General features: G+C 51.5%; 1 long non-coding RNA gene and 3 pseudogenes across 1 annotated transcript; all 4 read right to left on the bottom strand.

Moving 5' to 3' along the window:
* Positions 1 to 1,196: 1,196 nt before the first annotated feature.
* LOC113889169 lies at positions 1,197 to 3,111 on the bottom strand. The gene is made up of 3 exons (XR_003510163.1): positions 3,016 to 3,111; positions 2,381 to 2,545; positions 1,197 to 1,279 (listed from the first exon to the last, which is right to left on the bottom strand). It is a non-coding gene; the product is annotated as an uncharacterized LOC113889169 (long non-coding RNA).
* Positions 3,112 to 14,585: 11,474 nt separating this feature from the next.
* On the bottom strand, positions 14,586 to 14,705 carry LOC113889172 (annotated as a pseudogene).
* Positions 14,706 to 19,404: 4,699 nt separating this feature from the next.
* Positions 19,405 to 19,524, bottom strand: LOC113889171 (annotated as a pseudogene).
* A 4,699-nt stretch (positions 19,525 to 24,223) lies between these two features.
* Positions 24,224 to 24,343, bottom strand: LOC113889170 (annotated as a pseudogene).
* Between the last annotated feature and the right edge of the window lie 1,186 nt (positions 24,344 to 25,529).

Here is a 25,529-nt window from a genome sequence, read left to right as displayed (position 1 = left end):
ACCTCAGAAAACTCGAGAAGATGGCCAGGCAAGCTGCCTCAGCAGAGCCCACACAGCATGCTCCCATCTCTCCGAGAGAACAGGCTCCACAGGTGTCACCAGACTCGCCTGAGTGAATCAGAAGCAAATTTCAGCATCATCAGGAACACATTCGACAGGCAGTTGCGGGGGGCGGGGGGCGGGGATGAACCGGGAGACTCGGGTTGACATATATACAGCACTGATACTACACATAAAGTCAACGAGTGAGGACCTAGTGTACAGCACAGGGAAGTCTGCTCAGTGCTCTGTGGTGAAGCAAATGGGCAGGAAATCTAAAAGAGAGACAGACACGTAAATAGATAGATAGATAGATAGATGACTGATTCACTTTGCTGTACAGCAGAAATTGACACAGCAGTGTAAAGCAACTATACGCCAATAAATGAATGAATGGATGAATGAATTTTTAAAAAAGGAACACAGTGGGCCCCCTAGAACTTGTGGAAATGAGGAGTCCACACCCAGGGTGCGGCACAGCGTCAGGGCTGCCCTCATGTTGGTCCACTGCCAACGGACCGCCTGGACCAGGCCTCTTCTACCCCAGAGACCTCGACGCGGAGGCAGGGAGGCAGCCAGTTGTGGTCTGTCCAGTGCTCTGCTCTTACTCACGCAGCCATCCCAAGGCTGAGATCCCCGGGAGAACAAGAAACCCACATTCCACCTCAGGACAACAGACACAGCTGCAGTCACTCACTTCGCGGATGTCCTGCTCAAGTTTTCTGTTCATGTTCTTGGACTTGAGGAGGTCCTTCCTGGCCGTGTCCAGGTCCTCCTCCAGATGTTTCACGTGGGCAGAGAGGGCTGCCAGGCGCTCCTCCATCTGGCTCTGCTCCCGCAACTGCCTCTCTATGATTTCCTGGAGCTCCATCTTCTTAACCATGTCTTCCTTGTGGCTTAGAGAGCCGTCGGAGGGTCTCTAAGGGGGAAAGGAAGCCTTACACAGCCTGGTTTTGGGAGGGAGGGAACACAGTACTTCCGGGCAATCTGTGAGGTCAAAACTGCCTTCTGCGCTCTGGGAGCTCACAGGACCCTCGTGGCCACTCAAACCTACATGGTGCATCGGTGAGAGGTCCCAACAGCCCCGCACAGACTGGATGGTAAGACGAGAACCAGACAGAGAGCGAGACCAAGGACTTGCCTTTCCATTGGCGTTTGGCATGTTTTCTTGCTCATGATGTACATCAAGCACCCTGTCCGTTAGTATCTTTTCCTGGTTATTCTCCTCTGAAAGAATCATCTGCTAAAACCAAAAAAATTGAATCAGAGTTAAGAAATAAGTAAAGACAGCAAAACTCCACCTGGAAAACTCAACTCTAAACTGAAAACACAACATAAAAAGAAAATACATGGTGATGCTATCCATCCCGAATACCACCAGGTGATTAGAGTCAGAATTTGTCTTCTACTGGACAAAGGGGTACTTAAGAGATCCTGCAACTCTGAGCCACAAGTCTAGTTTACTACTCATTAAAATAACCCTGGTGGGCGGGTCCTCAATCAGAAAGATAAATAACATCTGATGCCCACCACTACAGCCTTCATTCTTTTTTAAAATGAAAGGATTCAAATGACAAACCCTTCACGGAAATTACACAAAGACTGATCAAACTTACCTCTTTATGTGTGGCACCTAATTCTTCTTCTAACAAACTACACCTTTCGAGTGCTACTCGTAATCACGCTCTCAACTCAAATCAAAGGGGCCGAGTCACTGTGTGTTGATGTGTGTATATACGTTAGTACACTTCTTAGTGTATACTCACCCTAATACATGGATACTGTCACAGAATACCTTGAATGTCTCTCATTGATCTTAACATCAAGAGAATCTGCTTGTTAACAGCTTTAAATTCTAAGTTTGAGAGAACAAAATGTTCTCCTAAATTAATTATTACCCAGTTTTTAACTGCAAATTGATATACAGAATATAATAAATCTTGAGACATTCATGCCAACTAATACTTTTTAACTGGGGGCTTCCCAGGTGGCTCAGTGGTAAAGAATCCGCCTGCCAATGCACGAGGGCAGGTTCGATCCCTGGGTCAGGAAGATTCCCTAGAGTAGAAGATGGCCACCCACTCCAGTATTCATGACTGGGAAGCCCCATGAAGAGAGGAGCATGGTGGGCTACAGTCCACAGGGTTGCAAAGATTCGGACACGACTGAGCATGTATGCAGGCAACGCTTTTTAACCATATAAAACTCTGAATTCTTACAGAAAAAAATGTATATACAAGAATTCAAGACGCTCAAAAGTCAACTAGTTACATAAATATGTGCATCATCCGCCTAACAAGGCAGCAAGTGTACAAATCCAGGACGGCCGGATGGCTGGTACCTTCTCGTCCAGGGCCTTGTGGTGTTCAAAGAGCCATTTCAGCGCCCTGAGCACCTCCACCTCACTCCTCATGCCGGCTGGGGACTGCGCCTGCCGCTTGCCTGCTGTCATCCCGACGGGTGGAATATATCGCGAAACCAGGCACTCCAGGTGCTCCAGCAGCAGCTGCAGGGCAGGGCCAAAGGAACACCTTCAACCTCATGCTTGAATTCCGGGCCGATAACTCCTCTCAGCCTCACGCTATAGCCGGAAACATGCTAAGGCACGTCGGAATCCTGCCAGTTCCGTCGAAAGTTAGAGTGGACTTCCCCAGGGGTCCAGTAGTTAAGACTCCACACTTCTTCAAGGATCATGGGTTTTAACCCCTGGTCGGGGAACTAAGATCCCACACAAAGTGTAGCGTGGACAAAAATGTAAGTTAAGAGAACTCCCCCCTCATATGTACTAAAATTACATTAGCTCTCATCAGAAATTTGAAGCAAGGTATGAGAACCCAGAACTGATCCACCCTGGTCTGTTCAGCGGGAAGATGTGGAAAATGACTTGAAAATCAGACAAAGTTTAAAGACAGCACACGGAGGCCAGCGGTGACCCCCGCGGGGCAAATGTCAACACGTGAGAATCCCCCTACTGACCCTGGTGTTGTTTCTTTCAGCTTTCAGCTGAGCGATTTCCTCTTTGGCTTTACAAAGCTGCTCCCTGTAGGTGTATCCTTCGGGAGTTGGAAATTCCTAGAAAACAGTTAAATGAGAAACTAAATGCAAACATAAATTAAAAAGAGAGCGAGACTGTGAAGACTGACCCTGCCAAGTCTCTCCAGGCTCCACACAAAGGATCTCCATGCCCCTCCAGAGAAGAGGGGTCCACTGACCCCAAGACCACACAGACCACCACAACTCAGACCGGCCTTCAGCCTCCACCTCGACCTGGCAGGCATGCGGCAGGAGAGAACCTGGAATCCAAGCCTGCCTTCTCAAGACCCAGGGACATTTGAGAAACTTTCCAAAACGTAAACCTAACAACAAAGTGGATAAAGAGATTCTTAAACGACACACAGACCTGGAGCCACTGGGGAAAGTGAAGAAAAAAAGGAAGGTCTACAAGGCCACGAGGCTTTGGAGTGTTCCTCTGGGAAAAAGGCGGATGGCACCTCAAAGCCATCTGTTAGCCTGACTCCACAGAAGCCACCCAGTCATTCAATCAACCGGTTAAAATGTTAAATTTATGTTATATGTACTTTACCACAATTTGCGTGCATGCGGGGCCATCCACGTGGTGAACTTGCTCAAACTGAACCACACGGGGTCTTTCGTTCTTCTATTTTTCTTTGCAGAAATTAAAAAAATCCTGGGCTACGTATCCACTACTACATACTGAGTTTTCAGCACCCAGAACAGTGCCCAGCACTTGTAAGAGGCATGCAGTAGACATGTGTAGCTATGAGGGTGTATGTCATACACGTAAGCAGTAGGTACCTGTCATTAAAATACTGGACACACTGGTGTGTGTTTTGTAACATGGGAGACATTAACGGGCTTAGCCGTTCTGCTTCAAGGACTGACTCTCTAGCTTGATCCTCATGCCCCAGAGATTCCTCCAGCCCGTATATCCTTTCTTTGCAAGAAGGGAGACATTAAGGGCCTTACCCTTTCTGCTTCAAGGACTGACTCTATAGCTCAGTCCATGTGCCCCAGTGACTTCTCCAGCCAGTGTTTCCCTTCTTGTGGGGCCCCCGCCCATCCTCCATGCAGCAACTGCACAACCTCTTACAAGGTAAACCTGCTGGGGTCGATCCTGCCCACTAAGGCCAGAATGCCCTGGCCGGCAGGGCCCACAACCATGCTAACAAAATGAAACACAACCCCAATGCTTCGCCGGGTGAGGGCCAATCTGACGGGCCCAGCCCCCGGCTGCTCTCACCTCAGGCTGCTCTGCTTCCAGGACGTGGGCCGAGGCCAAGTCCTTCCTAGTCTTCGCCTTTGCCTTGGGGTTGCAGCGCTGGAATAACGCCCAAAGGCGGGCCCTTCTGCGACCCATCCTCGCGGATAGGGGCAGCCCCCGACTCGGGGGCAACCGCTGTTTCACGGTAGGATACCTCGGCTACCGAGCTATCACCACCAATCTCACACTACGACCACCACTCTCACACACACTGCTCTCACACACCACTCTCACACACACCGTTCTCACACTATGACCACTGCTCTCACACTATGACCACCAAATGGCATGAAGGCTCCGCCTCCAGCACATCTCCCAGGAGCCCAGAACTGGAACCCACTCGGTCACAAGGGGCTCCGTGGCAACAGGGGGGCTGGGCTCAGGTCCACTGTCAAGGGTGCAGAGAGGGGAGAGGGGCTGCCAAAAAGTCAACAATTGAGTGCGGAGTGCAGGAGAAGGCAGGCTGTGCCCACAGCTCAGGCCCCCTGTCAAATACGACCCTGCAAGGTACTGGGTCACAGTCGAACCAACCAGTATAAACTCCTTCAGAAACCACCACCCCTGGGAATGAGCACGTCTTCTAAGTGGGCTTCTGCCCCCTCTACCCCCCAAACAAGCCTCCAGTGAGGCTACTGAAAGGGCAGCCCTGAACTCAAGGGCGTCCCCAGAACCCACTCAGCTGAGGAGGACTCACCACGCTAGCTGCCCCTCACTCTCACCCTGAGCTCGGTCCTCCCTGTCGGAACCCTCACTCGAGCTCAGCAAGGGCTTGACCAACCTCACTCCAGGCACTTAAAATGAACCCACAGTGGGTACAGGGGTTCATTCAACCTGCTGTGAACTCGCCCTCTTTACTTCGACCCTCGGCTGCCAGACGACTCTGCCCTGTGGGGACTGCATGGTGGAGGTTCAGGGGTGTCCCTGCCTCGAGCCGCGACAGCCAGCACCTCCCAGACCCCGCCTGAGTCTCCCACCCCTCTCCTGGCTCCACTCCCACCCTCGCGGTTCTCCACTCGCCAGGGCACAGGCCACTTGCTCCTGGCTCAGCCCGGCCCTCTGCTGTCATTTGAGGACCTCGGTCCCCAGGGTGCTTTGGGTCCTATATCCACCCATCTCAGCAATTACACACTCTGGGAGAGACAGGGTACAGTTTGGGGTCCTGCCCGCAGTTCACCCTGAACACGTTCTCTTTTTTTAGCTTTATCTACTGGAGTTCTCTGAGATGTGTTCTTAAAACATCAACTGTTGCTTTCAAAAAGACTGTAAGGTCACTGTGCTCAACTTTACGAATAAAATCTTCATTTTCCACCTTAAAGTGAAACTGGAGGGAAGACTAAAAGCAGTCATTTTTTCAAACTGAAAAAGAAAACCCACGTGTGACCATGTCACAGAATACAGGTCACGTAACCCCTCCCTCCTCAGCCTTGGCCTCCACCACCAGCAGCCCGGCAATGCAAGGCCTGCCCTGGGCCGCCAGGGGCAAGGGCAGAGGGGAGACCGGCTCCTCTGTCTCCAGGCCGCGTGGGCCGCCTGCTCCACCTCCTTCCCAAGTTCACGTGGCACTGAAACAGCCCAGGCAAGCTGGGGACTCTGACCAGAAACACAGCCATGGGTACCAAGCAAGGACCCCTGGTTCTTGTTTTCCCTGGTATCAAATTAACTTGATCAAGACAATTACTGTGACTGTTACATGTGGCTTCAGATGACAGAAGACCCCCCCCCCAGGGTGTCTCCACTTCCAGTGACAGACGCAAGCATCTTGTAGGTCAGCCTACCAAGAGCTAGAAAAGCTAAATAAGGTTTAAAAGAGGTCCTTAGGCAGCCACAATCCAAGATTTCAAACACAAGCGAAGCTCAGTGAGGGAGCTGGAGACTGAGAGGGCCGCTCGTTCCCTCGGGGCATCTGAGCAAAGCTGACTCTGTGAAGAAAAGGAAGGGAAAAAGTCAAGCAGAGGGGGCTGGCTAACACAGCTCTGGAGGGTTCCTTGGGCTGTGGAGACAAAAAGTCAAGCGCAGGCCTGACGAGTCAGTCTGGATGTCAGAAAACGTACCCAACACTCTGCCCAAACCGGCTGAGCGCTGACTATCAGTCACTTCCTGGTGCTCAGGAGAGACGGTGGGCTTCAGGACCTGCCGAGAACGCGGGGCCCTGGGAGGCACCCCAGGCTTCCAGACACTGGAGACGCTGGAAAGCTCCTCCCTGGGGTCGGGGGGAAGGTGGGTGAAGGCTGCTGAGACTGAGCTTAAAAGGACCCCCAAGCCTCAAGTCCCTCAGGCCCTGAGTGAACAGACAGCTCTGTCCCCACTGGAGGTCTGCGTCAGAGGAAACTCTGGAGAACGCAGCATCACTCAGAACCTCTAGGGTTTTCCAAACATAATGTCCAACATGCAACCAAACAAGCAAAAGAGGGTGTAACAACAAACAGGACCAAGAGAAAAAGAACTGAACCAGATCCAGAGGTATGAGATATATATCAGCGTATCAGAGGTATGCTAGAGGTATCAGATGCAAATGTCACCTGTTCAAAAATATACTTGACAAAAGGAAAAATTTCTGAGAATCAAAACCAATCTAGAACTTTACAATAACAGTGACTGAATTTAAGAACTCAGTCTCTGGGCTTAACATCAGATTGGATGTAGCTGAAGAGACGATCAGTGAACTGAAGGACGGATCGGTTACAATATATATATAAGAGGGAAAAGGGATAGAATGTATTGAAGGAATCTGTTGTTAAACTATGTTGTTAAAAACTATAAATGGGGACCCTCATGGTGGAGAAAAGACAGAAAGGGGAATAAGAAATGCCTCCAGGGGCTGAAACTAAAGAGCCTCTTAGTGAAAGTGAAAGGGGAGAGTGAAAAAGCTGGCATAAAACTCAACATTCAAAAAATGAAGATCATAGCATCCAGCCCCATCACTTCATGGCAAATAAATGGGAAAACAGTGGAAACAGTGACACACTTTATTTTCTTGGGCTCCGAAATTACTGCAGATGGTGAAATTAAAAGATGCTTGCTCCTCGGAAGGAAACCTATGACAAATCTAGACAGCATATTAAAAAGCAGAGACGTTACTCTGCCAACAAAGGTTCATTTAGTCAAAGCTATGGTTTTTCCAGTAGTCATGTATGGATGTGAGAGTTGGCCCATGAAGAAGGCTGAATGCCAAAGAATCAATGCTTCTGAACTGGGGAATTGGAGAAGACTCTTGAGAGCCCCATGGACTACTAGGAGATCCAATCAGTCAGTCAATCCTAATGCAAATCAGTCCTGAATATTCATTGGAAAGACTGATGCTGAAGCTCCAATACTTTGGCCACCTGATGCAAAGAGCTGACTCATTGGAAAAGAACCTGATGATGGGGAAGACTGAAGGCAGGAGGAGAAGGGGACGACAGAGGATGAGCTGGTTGGATGGCATCACCGACTCGATGGACATGAGCTTGAGCAAGCTCCAGGAGTTGGTGATGGACAGGGAAGCCTGGCGTGCTGCAGCCCATGGGGTTGCAACGGGTCAGACATGGAGCGACTGAACTGACTGACAGGGACAGTGGTAAGAGTTGGTTCAAGAATCAGACCATTGAGTCAAAAATGAAAACCACACATTGGTTTCAGCAGCTCTGCGGGTGCCTAAGGCAAGAAGCAAATGTTCAAGCACTCAGAGGAAAAAGGGTGTGGCTTTTAACGGCACAACAACACTGAGAGCTGACTTTCCAAGAACAAGGAAGTGAGAAGATAATGGACTGGCATCTGTAAAATGCTGAAAAACAAATAACCACCAACCTGGAATTCTACATCCAACAAAAACTCTCTTCGAAAGTGAAAGCAAAATAGAGACTTTGAGGGCAAATGGAAATGAGACAACTCATCACCCACACACATGAACTAAAAAAAAATATTAAGGCAGTGCTTTGGGAAAAAGAAAAGTTGTCTCTGATGGAAATATAAAAAACAAGTAAAGACCAACAATGAGGTAACTGTGAGGGTAAATACTAACTCTACAAAACAATGATGTTAATGCCAAAAATATATCTAACCGTTTAAAGTGTGACAGTGACAAGGAGGAAACAGTCGTGTCAGGGAGGCAGTAAGAGTACTAAGTTAGACTTGAATGTAAAACACACGCTGTGTCTGCAAATGTACACCCAACAACCTGACAGAGGAGCACAGAACTAGAGAAACACTTCATACTTCTAAAAGAAGGCAAGAGCAAAGAACACAGACTAGGTGGGACAAACAGAAATCACACAGCAACATGGTGTCTACACACTGAAATATCAACATTATAAACAGAGCCAATACTCAAACTGATTCCAGTGAAAACTATACACTATTCAGAGGTACATGTTAAGATGGAAGGTCTTTTAGACAGGTGAAAGTAAAAGATACCCAAGCTAACACGGACAGAAAACTGATGTGGCAACATCACTGTCAAATAATGTCTAAAGAAAGAAGCATTACTAGCAATAAAAAAGAACATCTCATACTGATACAAGTTCAGTCTAGCAAGAAGATGAGGATTCTAAACTTGAATGTACCTAATAACATAACCTCAAAATATCAATACATAAAAACTGACAGAAATAGAAAAGGAGTAACAGCCGAGTTCATAATCCCAGTGGGAGACGTTAAAGACACATCTCTCCTGGAACTGGGCTCCCTGGTACATAGTCACCAGCAACCATGAAGTACCTGAAATGTGGCTGGCTCTACAATGAGATGCACTGCAAGCCTGAAACACATGCTGGATTTTAAAGACTTAGCATGAAAAAAAGAACGTGAACTATTGCATTAGGTTTTATCATGTTGATTACACACTGAAATGATAATATTTGGGGTGTGTTAAAATAAAATATATTACAGGTAATTTCACCTACTTCTGCTTTTACTCAACGTGGCTACTGGAAGCTGAATTACATGAGTGACATACCTGATGTAACTGATACACACGGAACACTGCATTCCCACTGATACATATTATTTTCAAGAGCCCAACGAACATATAACAAAAAGAACATGTATTGGGCTATTAGGAAAGCTCGAATTATTTCAAAAGACTGAAATAATGCAGAGTATACTTAGGGACTGCAATGGGCTGACAGTTTATGGGCCCTCAAACTTCACCCCGCATGTGGTGATGATCCTAGGAGGCAGGCACTCTGGGAGGGGTCAGGCCAGGAAGGAATGGGCTCCCGTGCTGCGAGGACAGGGAGAAGCAGCAGGCAGTCTAGGAACCAGGAAACATGACTCACCAGACGTGGCACCTGCTGATGATCTTGGGACTCCCCAGCCTCCAGGACTACAAGAAACAACTTTCTGTTGTTTATCAGCTAGTCTACGGGATTTACAACAGTAGCCGAAAAAGACAGGGCTCTTTGATAGTGAAAAAGACAGGGCTCTTTGATAGTGAAGGACAGGGAAGCCTGGCGTGCTGCAGTTCATGGGTCACAAGGAGTCCGACACGACTTAACGAATGACCACCACCACCACCACCACCACCACGAGTTGATCTGAGTTAAGACTAAAACGGAACTCATGGCTTAGGCTATTTAGTCTGTTTCACACAGGCCAAAATGACTCGTATATTTTAAAGTATTTATCCAAGAGTGCCCCTTGATAGCATTTTACAGCCTGTACATAATAGGATGAATACTTTAAAAAAAATTTACTAGTCTATACTTCTAAAATATAATATTTCAAAATATTTTCCTATAAGAGACTTTGAATATTTTTTCAGTAACTCTCCCTCTTTCCCTCCATGACAGGCACTGAACAATGTTGAGGAAAAATCAGTTTGGTGCTAGGAAGTAACTGGCAGGATACGCGTGCGCGCGGGGCCTGGGTGCTGAGATGAGGGGTTCGGAGGTATCCGCGCCCTCCCACCCGCGGCCACTCCAGACCCGGCCGCGCTCGCTGAGCGGGGCCTCCCCCCGATCCCATGCGCTGCTCAGGCCCGCGCGGCCCCGGAGGTGTCGGTCTTCGGCGCCCGCCGCCTCCCAACCCCCGCGGCCCAGGGGCCTCTGAACCTCCTGCGGGCCTAGGCGCAGCGAAACTTGAGCGCCCAACTTGCGCGGCACCTGTCCGGTGCCCAAACCCAGCAGAAGCCAGGAAGGCGCGGTCGAGCGGAGCGCCTCAGCCCCTCCCCTTCGCACTACCGAGGCCCCCCCTTTGCCCCCACGCCAAGCCCTCGACCTTCCTGAGAGAGCAGACGAGCCACAGGCAGGCACACAGACAGACACACAGACACTCGCACGCACCCACGCCAAGGGAGACAGCTGGCCTGCGCAAGCTCCTCAGCCAGAACCAGAGCGCCTGGGAGAGGCCGGGGCCAGACGAACGCGCCGGCGGCTGGCTGTCAGGAGATACAGAGGCAGAAATACATGAAGATTCCGAGACAGACTCCAAGACGGCAAGAGGAGATACAGACACACACACACACACACACACACACACACACACTTGAGTGTGGTCTTTGGAATTACTTCTGTTCGTAGTTGCTGGGTTGAGCCCAACTTTGATACGACCCATGGACTGCGGCCCATCAGGCTCCTCTGTCCGTGGCATTTCCCAGGCGAGGATACTGGAGTGGGTTGCCATTTCCTTCTACGGGAGGCATCTTCCGGACCCAGGGATCGAACCCCAATCTCCTGGGTGGGGATACCTTGCCATCTGAACCAGGACATTGCTAATTCCCTAGGCAAAATACAAAGAATAGAGCTCGTGTTCTACTAAATGGAAAGATGATTTCAGAAACAGAAGCTGTCCTTTTTGGTATCTGTGAATCTTTATGTAGTTTTCGTTGATTTTTACTATTAAGGCTAAGTGAACAAGGCAAGAGAGAAACCCTAGAATTGAAAAGCAATGGACGTTTTTGAAAGAAACATGTGCAGGTGAAGCTCTCTTCCTTTTTGAGAGATGGTTAAATTCAAAATCTTGATACAACACATATGACTTTTGTGCACTTTCTTTCAAATCTCCATGACGAAGCCCTAAGGTGTCCAGGAAGAAAGGAGTAGAGGGGCAGACAAAAAGAGCAACCTTTCCCCTTGTTGCCATCTCAACCAGCTGCTTAGTTCCTTCATCTCAAGGACTATCACCTGGGCTTCTCTGCTTTGTCTGATTCTTGTTTCGGGGACCGTTTCTCGTCACAAGGCTGTCAACAGTGGGGGTGGGGGGTCTGTGGGGGGTGGGGAGCCCTTCTTTCCATTCCACATGAGACCCAGTGGACAATCCAGGCCCTGCCCACTGCATTGAGTGTGCAGCAACAATATCAACGGTAATGCCGGTGAACAATGCGTATTCCTGGAATCCACTCCGTTGACTACTGACTGTGTGTGGTGGTGGTCTGGAACCTAGACCTGGAAGCTTTCTGGATGATTGCAAATGACACCAAAGTCTGAGGACGATGGAAGATTGCCGGGGTCCTGCCCCGGCTGATCCAGGGTATTCGAAGCGGGGACGGTGTCGGCGACCTATTTATTTATTTAAATATTTTATCAAAGATATAAAGAGTAATAGGATGAGGATAGCTCAGTAGGAAAATTCAGTGGAGAAAAGAGGCTGAGTGGCTTGGTTTACGCGGGAGACCAATAAAACTTCAAGACAAGAAGTTTGCACCACTTACGTAGGCCGCAGGCATCCTTCCGTTCTCCCGAAGGAGAGGAGACACTGAGGCCTCCCCGGTCGGATCTTAGAAGCCCAGGCATAATTAGTAAGCATGGTGGGTTCCGCGCTCCAGATGGAGACTCAACCAGAGTGAGAGAGAGAGCGACATGGGGAGACCAGTATTTTGAGAAACTGATCCCAATTCTTTATTTTCCATGGTCTACTTTTATACACTGAGATGTTATGCAAAAGTCACATGGGGACAGCAGTCCTGACTTTCATTAAAGTCAGGTGCTTCACACAAATGTATACAGAGGTCTTAGGGGTGTTACATCATCTTCTGGCCAGGGGGCCCTGCTGACAATTTACGACCCTCTCCTTGTGACAGCGGTCAGTCAATCAGGACACTTATTTCTCCAGGGCTGATTATTCTCAAAACAGACGCCACCCAAATAAAGTTACATTCCTACAGGGTGAGGGTGTAGTGGGTTTTAGTTAAGGAAAGAATTTACTTAGCCTAAGGTCTAACGTGATTAATATCAAAGGTTAATTCTATATATTCATTAATGTGTGTAAGGGCAGGGGATATGGAGACTTAGCAACAAACATTGGCTCAACAAATGAAAAACCCTTCACCAACACAATTTCTAATTAGCCCATTATACTTATACTAATAGTTTTCTAACTTTTCTAAGGAACCTGTTTTTAGAAGGTTTAAAGCATCTTGTGCCTCTCACGGTTGGGAGGCTGTGAGCGATCACATGTGGCCGGACAAGCCTGTCAGGCAGGCCAGAGAACCTTCAGAGGAGTTTGTAGGTTAAAACACTCTTATCACGCCCAGGAATTATTATAAACTGGAGCTCTAAGTTAACTCCTTCTCCAAAAGAGGTGGTGGGGGACAGCCCCCCGTAAAGTCAGAGGTGTAGGTGAGCACAAAGTAGTAAAGTAGGCAGGCTCTGGTTATGGGGGTAGATGCTCGAGGATTTCCAGGGGGACTCCTGAGGCTCGATCCCGCCTTTGCGTATGTCGAGCCTCCTTCCTCATGACCTTTGCCATGGGCGGAGTACCTCACTCTGGCCCCCAACAGAAGATCTTCACATTTCTGCAAGAGCCACACACCTCCAGAAGGAACCACAAGACTTGCCTGAAATGGTCAAGGTATAAGTCTTGGACTCAACGTTGGAAGGTCTCCACCTTTGCTATGGAAGTCAAACGATCTTTCTTTGAAATGAAAATGGAGCATACTGAACGTTCACATGCTTCTAGAGCATTTGAAAAGCCCTAACTTGTAGAAATCTGCTGTACGAGTTCCTTGAAAGCAAGAACCTCTATGCATGGATATGTCTTCATGCCTTAGATTGTGCCTCGAATATAGTGTACACATCAACCCAGGAAAGGAAAGAATTGACTCGCCAAATATACACAGAGATCAAAAGTGCCGAGCCAAGTGACCCCTTGAGGCTTCCAAGAGCTTTTCTGTCTTTCACACACTAAGTAAATACTGAGCACCTACGATGAGCTAGGAGGCATGTAATAAGTTTCAGGGAATAGAAGGCGGAGAGAAGAAGACACAGAGTTCCTGCTTTCACTGAGACGACTCTAATGATACATGACAGGCAGATCCTTTGAGAACCTATAGAGGGGCCTCTTCCCTCACCACAAAACCTGGGTGTCAGGGAAGGCTTTCCAGAGGCACCATTTCGTTGAGGTCCATAGGTTGAACCTAGGTAAACCAGGGTTGAGATGCAGGAAGAATTTCAGGCAGGGAAAATAGCATCTTGGAAGGCTATGTGACCAGGGAAACTTAGGACATTCAAGAAACGAAAAATGCCCTATGGGATGGAAGCCAAAGAGTGCAGAGGGCATTCCAGGCAAAAGACATCAGAGAAGAACGTGAGGAGCAAGCCTGAAGGGAAGTGGTCGTATCTTCAATATGCTGGGAAAATACGAGAGCCGTTGGAGCAGGGAGGTGACAGCATTGCATCTGCATTTCCAAAAGGTCATCTTGCTCCACATCACTAATGATTGGAGAGGCTCAACTCCAAACTCCAAGGAGGGACCACTTCACATGAGTCCGATTGGGCCTCACTGCGATGTCTGTCAATAACCACAGCTGGAGAAGATGTGGAGCAAAGGGAACTCTCCTCCACGGTGAGTAGGAATGGGCGTGGGTAGAGCCGGTATGGAAAAGATTATGGAGGTTCCCGAAGGAACTAAAAGTGGAAGTAGATTATGGTTCAGCAGTCCGACTCCCAGGCATAGATCCACCCACAGTATAATTGAACAAGATAGATGCCCCGTTTGGGCACATCTATCTGTGCGTGCGCGCGCACATGCGCATGCGCGATGGCCTGCGAGGCAGGGGGTGGGGGGGGGGTGCTGGGGATCTGGCTTGAGTCGGTGCAAGCCCCGGGATTGCCTGAGGCAAGCCAAAGGAGCCCCAGATGGAGACGGGACTGCCGGTCGTCGGGTGTCCTGGAAGCCGAATGCGAATGCGGAGGGGCTCGCGGGCCGCGCGGAGGCAACCCAGGTCTGCAGCGCGAGTCGGGGCCCCGGCCACCCGCTCCCCGCGGCCCGGGAGGGGCTGGGGCTGCGGGGGGGATCCAAGAATCGGGACGCGCGGCGGGGGCTAAAGGACCTCTTCTGGTAGGCAAAAAGCCTCGAGCACCCGGGATTCCCAGGTGGTCTCCCATCCAAGATCCTAACCAGGCCCGACCCTGCTTAGCTTCCGAGATCAGACGAGATCGGGCGCCTTCAGGCTGATAGGGCCTGAGACGGTGGCGGTTGGCTCGGGGCGCCCTAAGAGCCTTGCGCTTCGCCTCCCTTTCGCTCTGCCCTGCAGGTCGGGCCAACGGGCCACACCTCTCGTCGCGGGGCGTGCTGTACTTGAGCCGCACGACCCGCGACCGGACTCCAGCCTGCTGACGCCGGCCCGCCCCCCCGAACACCGCCAACACCAGAGCAGCAAGCGCCTGGCCGGGCCCGGGGGCCCGAGGGGCTTCCAGGACCCCCCATTGACCGGGAGGGCGTGCGTGCGTGCGTGCGCGCGGGGCCTAGGGGCTGGGCTGAGGGGTGTGGAGGTCTCGGCGCCCTCCCACCCGCGGCCACTCCAGACCCGGCCGCGCTCGCTGAGCGGGGCCTCCCCCCGATCCCATGCGCTGCTCAGGCCCGCGCGGCCCCGGAGGTGTCGGTCTTCGGCGCCCGCCGCCTCCCAACCCCCGCGGCCCAGGGGCCTCTGAACCTCCTGCGGGCCTAGGCGCAGCGAAACTTGAGCGCCCAACTTGCGCGGCACCTGTCCGGTGCCCAAACCCAGCAGAAGCCAGGAAGGCGCGGTCGAGCGGAGCGCCTCAGCCCCTCCCCTTCGCACTACCGAGGCCCCCCCTTTGCCCCCACGCCAAGCCCTCGACCTTCCTGAGAGAGCAGACGAGCCACAGGCAGGCACACAGACAGACACACAGACACTCGCACGCACCCACGCCAAGGGAGACAGCTGGCCTGCGCAAGCTCCTCAGCCAGAACCAGAGCGCCTGGGAGAGGCCGGGGCCAGACGAACGCGCCGGCGGCTGGCTGTCAGGAGATACAGAGGCAGAAATACATGAAGATTCCGAGACAGACTCCAAGACGGCAAGAGGAGATACAGACACACACACACACACACACACACACACACACACTTGAGTGTGGTCTTTGGAATTACTTCTGTTCGTAGTTGCTGGATTGAGCCCAACTTTGATACGACCCATGGACTGCGGCCCATCAGGCTCCTCTGTCCGTGGCATTTCCCAGGCGAGGATACTGGAGTGGGTTGCCATTTCCTTCTACGGGAGGCATCTTCCGGACCCAGGGATCGAACCCCAATCTCCTGGGTGGGGATACCTTGCCATCTGAACCAGGACATTGCTAATTCCCTAGGCAAAATACAAAGAATAGAGCTCGTGTTCTACTAAATGGAAAGATGATTTCAGAAACAGAAGCTGTCCTTTTTGGTATCTGTGAATCTTTATGTAGTTTTCGTTGATTTTTACTATTAAGGCTAAGTGAACAAGGCAAGAGAGAAACCCTAGAATTGAAAAGCAATGGACGTTTTTGAAAGAAACATGTGCAGGTGAAGCTCTCTTCCTTTTTGAGAGATGGTTAAATTCAAAATCTTGATACAACACATATGACTTTTGTGCACTTTCTTTCAAATCTCCATGACGAAGCCCTAAGGTGTCCAGGAAGAAAGGAGTAGAGGGGCAGACAAAAAGAGCAACCTTTCCCCTTGTTGCCATCTCAACCAGCTGCTTAGTTCCTTCATCTCAAGGACTATCACCTGGGCTTCTCTGCTTTGTCTGATTCTTGTTTCGGGGACCGTTTCTCGTCACAAGGCTGTCAACAGTGGGGGTGGGGGGTCTGTGGGGGGTGGGGAGCCCTTCTTTCCATTCCACATGAGACCCAGTGGACAATCCAGGCCCTGCCCACTGCATTGAGTGTGCAGCAACAATATCAACGGTAATGCCGGTGAACAATGCGTATTCCTGGAATCCACTCCGTTGACTACTGACTGTGTGTGGTGGTGGTCTGGAACCTAGACCTGGAAGCTTTCTGGATGATTGCAAATGACTCCAAAGTCTGAGGACGATGGAAGATTGCCGGGGTCCTGCCCCGGCTGATCCAGGGTGTTCGAAGCGGGGACGGTGTCGGCGACCTATTTATTTATTTAAATATTTTATCAAAGATATAAAGAGTAATAGGATGAGGATAGCTCAGTAGGAAAATTCAGTGGAGAAAAGAGGCTGAGTGGCTTGGTTTACGCGGGAGACCAATAAAACTTCAAGACAAGAAGTTTGCACCACTTACGTAGGCCGCAGGCATCCTTCCGTTCTCCCGAAGGAGAGGAGACACTGAGGCCTCCCCGGTCGGATCTTAGAAGCCCAGGCATAATTAGTAAGCATGGTGGGTTCCGCGCTCCAGATGGAGACTCAACCAGAGTGAGAGAGAGAGCGACATGGGGAGACCAGTATTTTGAGAAACTGATCCCAATTCTTTATTTTCCATGGTCTACTTTTATACACTGAGATGTTATGCAAAAGTCACATGGGGACAGCAGTCCTGACTTTCATTAAAGTCAGGTGCTTCACACAAATGTATACAGAGGTCTTAGGGGTGTTACATCATCTTCTGGCCAGGGGGCCCTGCTGACAATTTACGACCCTCTCCTTGTGACAGCGGTCAGTCAATCAGGACACTTATTTCTCCAGGGCTGATTATTCTCAAAACAGACGCCACCCAAATAAAGTTACATTCCTACAGGGTGAGGGTGTAGTGGGTTTTAGTTAAGGAAAGAATTTACTTAGCCTAAGGTCTAACGTGATTAATATCAAAGGTTAATTCTATATATTCATTAATGTGTGTAAGGGCAGGGGATATGGAGACTTAGCAACAAACATTGGCTCAACAAATGAAAAACCCTTCACCAACACAATTTCTAATTAGCCCATTATACTTATACTAATAGTTTTCTAACTTTTCTAAGGAACCTGTTTTTAGAAGGTTTAAAGCATCTTGTGCCTCTCACGGTTGGGAGGCTGTGAGCGATCACATGTGGCCGGACAAGCCTGTCAGGCAGGCCAGAGAACCTTCAGAGGAGTTTGTAGGTTAAAACACTCTTATCACGCCCAGGAATTATTATAAACTGGAGCTCTAAGTTAACTCCTTCTCCAAAAGAGGTGGTGGGGGACAGCCCCCCGTAAAGTCAGAGGTGTAGGTGAGCACAAAGTAGTAAAGTAGGCAGGCTCTGGTTATGGGGGTAGATGCTCGAGGATTTCCAGGGGGACTCCTGAGGCTCGATCCCGCCTTTGCGTATGTCGAGCCTCCTTCCTCATGACCTTTGCCATGGGCGGAGTACCTCACTCTGGCCCCCAACAGAAGATCTTCACATTTCTGCAAGAGCCACACACCTCCAGAAGGAACCACAAGACTTGCCTGAAATGGTCAAGGTATAAGTCTTGGACTCAACGTTGGAAGGTCTCCACCTTTGCTATGGAAGTCAAACGATCTTTCTTTGAAATGAAAATGGAGCATACTGAACGTTCACATGCTTCTAGAGCATTTGAAAAGCCCTAACTTGTAGAAATCTGCTGTACGAGTTCCTTGAAAGCAAGAACCTCTATGCATGGATATGTCTTCATGCCTTAGATTGTGCCTCGAATATAGTGTACACATCAACCCAGGAAAGGAAAGAATTGACTCGCCAAATATACACAGAGATCAAAAGTGCCGAGCCAAGTGACCCCTTGAGGCTTCCAAGAGCTTTTCTGTCTTTCACACACTAAGTAAATACTGAGCACCTACGATGAGCTAGGAGGCATGTAATAAGTTTCAGGGAATAGAAGGCGGAGAGAAGAAGACACAGAGTTCCTGCTTTCACTGAGACGACTCTAATGATACATGACAGGCAGATCCTTTGAGAACCTATAGAGGGGCCTCTTCCCTCACCACAAAACCTGGGTGTCAGGGAAGGCTTTCCAGAGGCACCATTTCGTTGAGGTCCATAGGTTGAACCTAGGTAAACCAGGGTTGAGATGCAGGAAGAATTTCAGGCAGGGAAAATAGCATCTTGGAAGGCTATGTGACCAGGGAAACTTAGGACATTCAAGAAACGAAAAATGCCCTATGGGATGGAAGCCAAAGAGTGCAGAGGGCATTCCAGGCAAAAGACATCAGAGAAGAACGTGAGGAGCAAGCCTGAAGGGAAGTGGTCGTATCTTCAATATGCTGGGAAAATACGAGAGCCGTTGGAGCAGGGAGGTGACAGCATTGCATCTGCATTTCCAAAAGGTCATCTTGCTCCACATCACTAATGATTGGAGAGGCTCAACTCCAAACTCCAAGGAGGGACCACTTCACATGAGTCCGATTGGGCCTCACTGCGATGTCTGTCAATAACCACAGCTGGAGAAGATGTGGAGCAAAGGGAACTCTCCTCCACGGTGAGTAGGAATGGGCGTGGGTAGAGCCGGTATGGAAAAGATTATGGAGGTTCCCGAAGGAACTAAAAGTGGAAGTAGATTATGGTTCAGCAGTCCGACTCCCAGGCATAGATCCACCCACAGTATAATTGAACAAGATAGATGCCCCGTTTGGGCACATCTATCTGTGCGTGCGCGCGCACATGCGCATGCGCGATGGCCTGCGAGGCAGGGGGTGGGGGGGGGTGCTGGGGATCTGGCTTGAGTCGGTGCAAGCCCCGGGATTGCCTGAGGCAAGCCAAAGGAGCCCCAGATGGAGACGGGACTGCCGGTCGTCGGGTGTCCTGGAAGCCGAATGCGAATGCGGAGGGGCTCGCGGGCCGCGCGGAGGCAACCCAGGTCTGCAGCGCGAGTCGGGGCCCCGGCCACCCGCTCCCCGCGGCCCGGGAGGGGCTGGGGCTGCGGGGGGGATCCAAGAATCGGGACGCGCGGCGGGGGCTAAAGGACCTCTTCTGGTAGGCAAAAAGCCTCGAGCACCCGGGATTCCCAGGTGGTCTCCCATCCAAGATCCTAACCAGGCCCGACCCTGCTTAGCTTCCGAGATCAGACGAGATCGGGCGCCTTCAGGCTGATAGGGCCTGAGACGGTGGCGGTTGGCTCGGGGCGCCCTAAGAGCCTTGCGCTTCGCCTCCCTTTCGCTCTGCCCTGCAGGTCGGGCCAACGGGCCACACCTCTCGTCGCGGGGCGTGCTGTACTTGAGCCGCACGACCCGCGACCGGACTCCAGCCTGCTGACGCCGGCCCGCCCCCCCGAACACCGCCAACACCAGAGCAGCAAGCGCCTGGCCGGGCCCGGGGGCCCGAGGGGCTTCCAGGACCCCCCATTGACCGGGAGGGCGTGCGTGCGTGCGTGCGCGCGGGGCCTAGGGGCTGGGCTGAGGGGTGTGGAGGTCTCGGCGCCCTCCCACCCGCGGCCACTCCAGACCCGGCCGCGCTCGCTGAGCGGGGCCTCCCCCCGATCCCATGCGCTGCTCAGGCCCGCGCGGCCCCGGAGGTGTCGGTCTTCGGCGCCCGCCGCCTCCCAACCCCCGCGGCCCAGGGGCCTCTGAACCTCCTGCGGGCCTAGGCGCAGCGAAACTTGAGCGCCCAACTTGCGCGGCACCTGTCCGGTGCCCAAACCCAGCAGAAGCCAGGAAGGCGCGGTCGAGCGGAGCGCCTCAGCCCCTCCCCTTCGCACTACCGAGGCCCCCCCTTTGCCCCCACGCCAAGCCCTCGACCTTCCTGAGAGAGCAGACGAGCCACAGGCAGGCACACAGACAGACACACAGACACTCGCACGCACCCACGCCAAGGGAGACAGCTGGCCTGCGCAAGCTCCTCAGCCAGAACCAGAGCGCCTGGGAGAGGCCGGGGCCAGACGAACGCGCCGGCGGCTGGCTGTCAGGAGATACAGAGGCAGAAATACATGAAGATTCCGAGACAGACTCCAAGACGGCAAGAGGAGATACAGACACACACACACACACACACACACACACACACACTTGAGTGTGGTCTTTGGAATTACTTCTGTTCGTAGTTGCTGGATTGAGCCCAACTTTGATACGACCCATGGACTGCGGCCCATCAGGCTCCTCTGTCCGTGGCATTTCCCAGGCGAGGATACTGGAGTGGGTTGCCATTTCCTTCTACGGGAGGCATCTTCCGGACCCAGGGATCGAACCCCAATCTCCTGGGTGGGGATACCTTGCCATCTGAACCAGGACATTGCTAATTCCCTAGGCAAAATACAAAGAATAGAGCTCGTGTTCTACTAAATGGAAAGATGATTTCAGAAACAGAAGCTGTCCTTTTTGGTATCTGTGAATCTTTATGTAGTTTTCGTTGATTTTTACTATTAAGGCTAAGTGAACAAGGCAAGAGAGAAACCCTAGAATTGAAAAGCAATGGACGTTTTTGAAAGAAACATGTGCAGGTGAAGCTCTCTTCCTTTTTGAGAGATGGTTAAATTCAAAATCTTGATACAACACATATGACTTTTGTGCACTTTCTTTCAAATCTCCATGACGAAGCCCTAAGGTGTCCAGGAAGAAAGGAGTAGAGGGGCAGACAAAAAGAGCAACCTTTCCCCTTGTTGCCATCTCAACCAGCTGCTTAGTTCCTTCATCTCAAGGACTATCACCTGGGCTTCTCTGCTTTGTCTGATTCTTGTTTCGGGGACCGTTTCTCGTCACAAGGCTGTCAACAGTGGGGGTGGGGGGTCTGTGGGGGGTGGGGAGCCCTTCTTTCCATTCCACATGAGACCCAGTGGACAATCCAGGCCCTGCCCACTGCATTGAGTGTGCAGCAACAATATCAACGGTAATGCCGGTGAACAATGCGTATTCCTGGAATCCACTCCGTTGACTACTGACTGTGTGTGGTGGTGGTCTGGAACCTAGACCTGGAAGCTTTCTGGATGATTGCAAATGACACCAAAGTCTGAGGACGATGGAAGATTGCCGGGGTCCTGCCCCGGCTGATCCAGGGTATTCGAAGCGGGGACGGTGTCGGCGACCTATTTATTTATTTAAATATTTTATCAAAGATATAAAGAGTAATAGGATGAGGATAGCTCAGTAGGAAAATTCAGTGGAGAAAAGAGGCTGAGTGGCTTGGTTTACGCGGGAGACCAATAAAACTTCAAGACAAGAAGTTTGCACCACTTACGTAGGCCGCAGGCATCCTTCCGTTCTCCCGAAGGAGAGGAGACACTGAGGCCTCCCCGGTCGGATCTTAGAAGCCCAGGCATAATTAGTAAGCATGGTGGGTTCCGCGCTCCAGATGGAGACTCAACCAGAGTGAGAGAGAGAGCGACATGGGGAGACCAGTATTTTGAGAAACTGATCCCAATTCTTTATTTTCCATGGTCTACTTTTATACACTGAGATGTTATGCAAAAGTCACATGGGGACAGCAGTCCTGACTTTCATTAAAGTCAGGTGCTTCACACAAATGTATACAGAGGTCTTAGGGGTGTTACATCATCTTCTGGCCAGGGGGCCCTGCTGACAATTTACGACCCTCTCCTTGTGACAGCGGTCAGTCAATCAGGACACTTATTTCTCCAGGGCTGATTATTCTCAAAACAGACGCCACCCAAATAAAGTTACATTCCTACAGGGTGAGGGTGTAGTGGGTTTTAGTTAAGGAAAGAATTTACTTAGCCTAAGGTCTAACGTGATTAATATCAAAGGTTAATTCTATATATTCATTAATGTGTGTAAGGGCAGGGGATATGGAGACTTAGCAACAAACATTGGCTCAACAAATGAAAAACCCTTCACCAACACAATTTCTAATTAGCCCATTATACTTATACTAATAGTTTTCTAACTTTTCTAAGGAACCTGTTTTTAGAAGGTTTAAAGCATCTTGTGCCTCTCACGGTTGGGAGGCTGTGAGCGATCACATGTGGCCGGACAAGCCTGTCAGGCAGGCCAGAGAACCTTCAGAGGAGTTTGTAGGTTAAAACACTCTTATCACGCCCAGGAATTATTATAAACTGGAGCTCTAAGTTAACTCCTTCTCCAAAAGAGGTGGTGGGGGACAGCCCCCCGTAAAGTCAGAGGTGTAGGTGAGCACAAAGTAGTAAAGTAGGCAGGCTCTGGTTATGGGGGTAGATGCTCGAGGATTTCCAGGGGGACTCCTGAGGCTCGATCCCGCCTTTGCGTATGTCGAGCCTCCTTCCTCATGACCTTTGCCATGGGCGGAGTACCTCACTCTGGCCCCCAACAGAAGATCTTCACATTTCTGCAAGAGCCACACACCTCCAGAAGGAACCACAAGACTTGCCTGAAATGGTCAAGGTATAAGTCTTGGACTCAACGTTGGAAGGTCTCCACCTTTGCTATGGAAGTCAAACGATCTTTCTTTGAAATGAAAATGGAGCATACTGAACGTTCACATGCTTCTAGAGCATTTGAAAAGCCCTAACTTGTAGAAATCTGCTGTACGAGTTCCTTGAAAGCAAGAACCTCTATGCATGGATATGTCTTCATGCCTTAGATTGTGCCTCGAATATAGTGTACACATCAACCCAGGAAAGGAAAGAATTGACTCGCCAAATATACACAGAGATCAAAAGTGCCGAGCCAAGTGACCCCTTGAGGCTTCCAAGAGCTTTTCTGTCTTTCACACACTAAGTAAATACTGAGCACCTACGATGAGCTAGGAGGCATGTAATAAGTTTCAGGGAATAGAAGGCGGAGAGAAGAAGACACAGAGTTCCTGCTTTCACTGAGACGACTCTAATGATACATGACAGGCAGATCCTTTGAGAACCTATAGAGGGGCCTCTTCCCTCACCACAAAACCTGGGTGTCAGGGAAGGCTTTCCAGAGGCACCATTTCGTTGAGGTCCATAGGTTGAACCTAGGTAAACCAGGGTTGAGATGCAGGAAGAATTTCAGGCAGGGAAAATAGCATCTTGGAAGGCTATGTGACCAGGGAAACTTAGGACATTCAAGAAACGAAAAATGCCCTATGGGATGGAAGCCAAAGAGTGCAGAGGGCATTCCAGGCAAAAGACATCAGAGAAGAACGTGAGGAGCAAGCCTGAAGGGAAGTGGTCGTATCTTCAATATGCTGGGAAAATACGAGAGCCGTTGGAGCAGGGAGGTGACAGCATTGCATCTGCATTTCCAAAAGGTCATCTTGCTCCACATCACTAATGATTGGAGAGGCTCAACTCCAAACTCCAAGGAGGGACCACTTCACATGAGTCCGATTGGGCCTCACTGCGATGTCTGTCAATAACCACAGCTGGAGAAGATGTGGAGCAAAGGGAACTCTCCTCCACGGTGAGTAGGAATGGGCGTGGGTAGAGCCGGTATGGAAAAGATTATGGAGGTTCCCGAAGGAACTAAAAGTGGAAGTAGATTATGGTTCAGCAGTCCGACTCCCAGGCATAGATCCACCCACAGTATAATTGAACAAGATAGATGCCCCGTTTGGGCACATCTATCTGTGCGTGCGCGCGCACATGCGCATGCGCGATGGCCTGCGAGGCAGGGGGTGGGGGGGGGTGCTGGGGATCTGGCTTGAGTCGGTGCAAGCCCCGGGATTGCCTGAGGCAAGCCAAAGGAGCCCCAGATGGAGACGGGACTGCCGGTCGTCGGGTGTCCTGGAAGCCGAATGCGAATGCGGAGGGGCTCGCGGGCCGCGCGGAGGCAACCCAGGTCTGCAGCGCGAGTCGGGGCCCCGGCCACCCGCTCCCCGCGGCCCGGGAGGGGCTGGGGCTGCGGGGGGGATCCAAGAATCGGGACGCGCGGCGGGGGCTAAAGGACCTCTTCTGGTAGGCAAAAAGCCTCGAGCACCCGGGATTCCCAGGTGGTCTCCCATCCAAGATCCTAACCAGGCCCGACCCTGCTTAGCTTCCGAGATCAGACGAGATCGGGCGCCTTCAGGCTGATAGGGCCTGAGACGGTGGCGGTTGGCTCGGGGCGCCCTAAGAGCCTTGCGCTTCGCCTCCCTTTCGCTCTGCCCTGCAGGTCGGGCCAACGGGCCACACCTCTCGTCGCGGGGCGTGCTGTACTTGAGCCGCACGACCCGCGACCGGACTCCAGCCTGCTGACGCCGGCCCGCCCCCCCGAACACCGCCAACACCAGAGCAGCAAGCGCCTGGCCGGGCCCGGGGGCCCGAGGGGCTTCCAGGACCCCCCATTGACCGGGAGGGCGTGCGTGCGTGCGTGCGCGCGGGGCCTAGGGGCTGGGCTGAGGGGTGTGGAGGTCTCGGCGCCCTCCCACCCGCGGCCACTCCAGACCCGGCCGCGCTCGCTGAGCGGGGCCTCCCCCCGATCCCATGCGCTGCTCAGGCCCGCGCGGCCCCGGAGGTGTCGGTCTTCGGCGCCCGCCGCCTCCCAACCCCCGCGGCCCAGGGGCCTCTGAACCTCCTGCGGGCCTAGGCGCAGCGAAACTTGAGCGCCCAACTTGCGCGGCACCTGTCCGGTGCCCAAACCCAGCAGAAGCCAGGAAGGCGCGGTCGAGCGGAGCGCCTCAGCCCCTCCCCTTCGCACTACCGAGGCCCCCCCTTTGCCCCCACGCCAAGCCCTCGACCTTCCTGAGAGAGCAGACGAGCCACAGGCAGGCACACAGACAGACACACAGACACTCGCACGCACCCACGCCAAGGGAGGACAAGCTGGCTGCGCAAGCTCCTCAGCAGAGACCAGAGCGCCTGGGAGACGGCCGGGGCCAGACGAACGCGCCGGCGGCTGGCTTGTCAGGAGATACAGAGGCAGAAATACATGAAGATTCGAGACAGACTCCCAGACGGCAAGAGGGAGATACAGACACACCACACACACACACACACACACACCACACACCTTGAGTGTGGTCTTGGAATTACTTCTGTTCGTAGTTGTGGATTGAGCCCAACTTTGATACGACCCATGGACTGCGGCCCATCAGGCCCTCTGTCCGTGGCATTTCCCAGGCGGGATACTGGAGTGGGTTGCCATTTCCTTCTACGGGAGGCATCTTCCGGACCCAGGGATCGAACCCCAATCTCCTGCGCGGCGATACCTTGCCATCTGAACCAGGACATTGCTAATCCCTAGGCAAAATACAAAGAATAGAGCTCTGTGTTCTACTAAATGGAAAGATGAT

Source organism: Bos indicus x Bos taurus, unplaced genomic scaffold (assembly GCF_003369695.1).
Source record: "Bos indicus x Bos taurus breed Angus x Brahman F1 hybrid unplaced genomic scaffold, Bos_hybrid_MaternalHap_v2.0 tig00003858_arrow_arrow_obj, whole genome shotgun sequence".
Lineage (NCBI taxonomy): Eukaryota > Metazoa > Chordata > Mammalia > Artiodactyla > Bovidae > Bos > Bos indicus x Bos taurus.
The sequence above is the reverse complement of the archived record's forward strand: the minus strand, read 5'-3'. Positions and strand labels throughout refer to the sequence as shown.